The sequence below is a fragment of the Saccostrea cucullata genome, unplaced genomic scaffold, assembly GCF_032062105.1.
Source record: "Saccostrea cucullata isolate Sc308-1 unplaced genomic scaffold, CSIRO_AGI_Scuc_v1 ctg17294, whole genome shotgun sequence".
Classification (NCBI taxonomy): Eukaryota; Metazoa; Mollusca; class Bivalvia; order Ostreida; family Ostreidae; genus Saccostrea; species Saccostrea cuccullata.
This window is the reverse complement of record NW_026938307.1, coordinates 3,978-7,824: the sequence shown is the minus strand read 5'-3', so window position 1 is coordinate 7,824 and position 3,847 is coordinate 3,978. Positions and strand designations below refer to the sequence as shown.

Here is a 3,847-nt window from a genome sequence, read left to right as displayed (position 1 = left end):
AATAGTAATATTCCACCTGGATATGGCGTCATGTTTTACATCTTACTTAATTGCTACTGATTAGTTTGTTCTGAGTACGAGCAATTTTAAAAGCGAGGCATGCTACTGACTGATAAGTTGATATTAAAGATATTTCAACCACTTTGTTTAAAGCCGGCACTTCGTAAATTATGTGGTCGTTATAATGAACTCATCAGAAAAGTTTTATACTTTTCATTGGGTCGAATTTTGACTGACTAGTTTTATACTAATTTTTAAGCCTTTGTTTTTTCTATACTTAATTTGACTACGGAATGTTCCATCTACCTAATCATCGCGGGTTTGACGGGTCATCAAGGATGTTTACCCCTCTAAATCATCTGATCCTTCCTGTAGAATCTCCAGGGGTTAGTGTTTTATGCTATCTCTACTTACTAGTATTTGTATTGTTTATAGAATTTTAAAGTTTGATCATTGTTTCACCCTTTTCATTCAATAATCATATCCATTGAAGGAAAATATTTTAATGTGATGTGGAATTCAGTATTATAAACGTATTATCAACAATACGAATGGCAAACATATACTTTCAGTATAGTGAAATTCAGAATATATGAAAAATTTACTATACACTACGTTGTATAAATAAATCATCATATGATCCAATGTAAAAAACCAACTATTAAAAAAAGTTCATTGGAGGAATCTTCTTCATATACATGTATAACACTTCTGAATGTTGAGCTTTAGATATTTCTTGGTTCATCTCTAGAACAACTTCGAGTCACTCTTCACGGGCACTAAATACGTGGATTTTGAGTAATCCACCGGTATACCCCCAGATTCCGGACAAAAATCGGCGGGGAGGTCCTCAACTCTCATCACCGTGGTAACAGTTGTCTTAGTAACCAACATCTTCTTTTGCTTAAGCTCAATCTACAGTATAGATCGCAACTTTATATTTTTTTCCATTTAACATCTTTAAAAAATATTTTTACACTTTTTAATTCTTTTTTTTTATTTTTATTTATTTTTTTTTTTACATTTTCTACTAGTGAAAAACTCAAAAATTAGACTAATGGTCTTGTTGAACCACTGTGAAATCAAAACTAAAGCGATTGTTTGAACATTTAGTGTTTAAACAGAGGTTATATGACAGTACTTTGGAAAATATAATCGAAAAATTAGATAAGGTAAAACAACTGAATAAAAACTTCAAGGCAATCAGCTGATATTCAAAATTCTCCATTTTAAAATTAAATGTTTCGTGACCACATGAAAAGATGTGATGCCTATGAACATCGCAGATCGTAATGCTAAACAGTAACCACACACACACACATACACTATCACATTCCAATACTCACACATTAAAACTGACCTTCTTTCCTGCTTTGTTCTTTGTGAAAGGCACCAGCATGTTTTCCATATTAACGTCTTTATCCCTGGAATAAGAGAACCCTGCTCAGTTGCTATAAATTACATTTTCCTTTCTTAGAGACGTTTCAAAAGGTAGATTACAACAAGTATAACTATATAAATAACACAATTAAAAAAACTTACTCTGAATTAGTTTGAACGGAGTCTATGTACAAGTACCCCGAATTTTCTGTCCTGAAAATAAAATAAATATTTATCTTGAGAGAGAGAGAGAGAGAGAGAGAGAGAGAGAGAGAGAGAGAGAGAGAGAGAGAGAGAGAGAGATATTCCAAACTTATCTATATCGGTATGTCTTTGAAAAAAATTCTCCAACACTTCTTATAAATTATGTGGACATAGAAGATATCAACCCAAAGATTCACTTATTAACAATAAATTAGCAAATTTAACCATAAATACTCACTTGCTTACGTAACCTGTTTGTTCATACTGGTTACATATATCTTCTCTATTTTTCAACTGATCTTTCCTTTTTGGTAGTCTATTGCAAAAAGGAATATGTTTAAATGTTTCTGGTAAAGCACTCTAAACTGTATTTGTATGATAAAATACTCTTATTATCTGTCACAATCAAAGAAACAATTTTACAGATTTTTGAATTTGATCAAGTCTGGAATGACTTTAAATAGCACTTAACATTTGAAATGATTGATTGCACATGTACAGTGTATGTTGTTTTAAGTCACATTCGAGAATTTCAATAAAGAAAATATATTTAATACATGTATATATTCATATTTACTTTTGAAAGTTTTTAAAATATGTACAGTGCCAACGCGTCTGACTACTGAATAATATAATTATTTCTGTTAAGTTTTAAGTTTTAGAAAGAATTTGATTTGTCTTCTTATTTTTAGCTCTCCTGAGCTGAAAGCTCAAGTGAGCTTTTCTGATCACATTTTGTCCGGCGTCCGTCTGTCTGTCTGTCTGTAAACTTTTCACATTTTCGACTTCTTCTCAAGAACTGCTGGGCCAATTTCAACCAAACTTGCCACAAAGCATCCTTGGGTGAAGGGGATTCAAGTTTGTTCAAATGAAGGGCCACGCCCTCATTCAAGGGGAGATAATTGGGAATAACTGAAAATTTGGTGGCATATTTAATTTAAAAATCTTCTTCTTAAGAACCACTGTGTCAGGAAAGATGAAACTTATGGAGAAACATCCTCAGGTAGTGTAAATTCAAGTTTGTTCAAATCATGACCCCGAGGGGTAGGGCGGGGCCAAAATGGCCGACCAAAGTTTTACATAGAAATATATAGGAAAATTCTTTAAAAAGCTTCTTCTCAAGAATGACAAAGCCATAATTCATCATATTTATACTGAAGCATGCTCAGATAGTATAGTTTCAAGTTTGTTCAAATCATGACCCCATGGGGAAGGGCGGGGCAAAAATGGCCGACCAAATTTTTACAAAAAATTTATAGGAAAATTCTTTAAAAATCTTTTTCTCAAGAATGACAAAGCCATTATTCATTATATATATATATGGAAGCATGCTCAGGTAGTGTAGATTCAAGTTTGTTCAAATCATGACCCCCGGGGGTAGGGCGGGGCCAATATGGCCGACCAAAGTTTTACATAGAAATATATAGGAAAATTCTTGTAAAATCTTCTTCTCAAGAATGACAAAGCCATAATTCATCATATATATATGGAAGCATGATCAGGTATTGTAGATTCAAGTTTGTTCAAATCATGACCCCTATGGGTAGGGCGGGGCCAAAATGGCCGACCAAAGTTTTACATAGAAATATATAGGAAAATTCTTTAAAAATCTTCTTCTCAAGAATGGCAAAGCCATAATTCATCATGTTTAAATAGAAGCATGATCAGGTAGTGTAGGTTCAAGTTTGTTCAAATCATGACCCCCCCCCCGGGGTAAGGCGGGGTCAAAATGGCCGACCAAAGTTTTACATAGAAATATATAGGAAAATTCTTTTAAAATCATTTTCTAAAAAATAGCAAATCCATGATTGGTCATGGGACTTCTTTTGGATTTAAACTTTACAATAAAAACCATTTTCTACTTTTTCCTACCTTTAGTGCTCAGGTGAGCGATGTGGCCCATGGGCCTCTTGTTCAAATTATGTGAGGATACGTTAAAATTAAAAAGAACCTTTTCTTTTGAGTCTGAATTAAATAAACAATTTACCTTTTGCTTCTACAACAATACCAAAGGAGACAACAAACGAGAAAAATTACAAACAGGGTCACCAACGTTAACACCAGTATGACAATATTTACCACAAGTTTTAAATACAAAAACAAAAAAAAAGAATTATACGAGGGGTGAACAAAAAGTTCGTGAACTAATTGAATAACTTCCATAAAATAAACAATATTTGGTTTCAGTGTTGATTATATTTTAAATAAGTCCTCTCCATCTAATGTAAACAATATTAAAACGGAAATGGTTGTCGTTTAGTTT

At 32.8% G+C, this 3,847-nt stretch overlaps 1 long non-coding RNA gene across 1 annotated transcript; it reads right to left on the bottom strand.

Moving 5' to 3' along the window:
• Window positions 1-412: 412 nt before the first annotated feature.
• LOC134249949 (uncharacterized) lies at window positions 413-1,901 on the bottom strand. Its single transcript, XR_009988399.1, has 4 exons — window positions 1,823-1,901; window positions 1,543-1,593; window positions 1,361-1,424; window positions 413-915 (listed from the first exon to the last, which is right to left on the bottom strand). It is a non-coding gene; the product is annotated as an uncharacterized LOC134249949 (long non-coding RNA).
• Window positions 1,902-3,847: the final 1,946 nt, after the last annotated feature.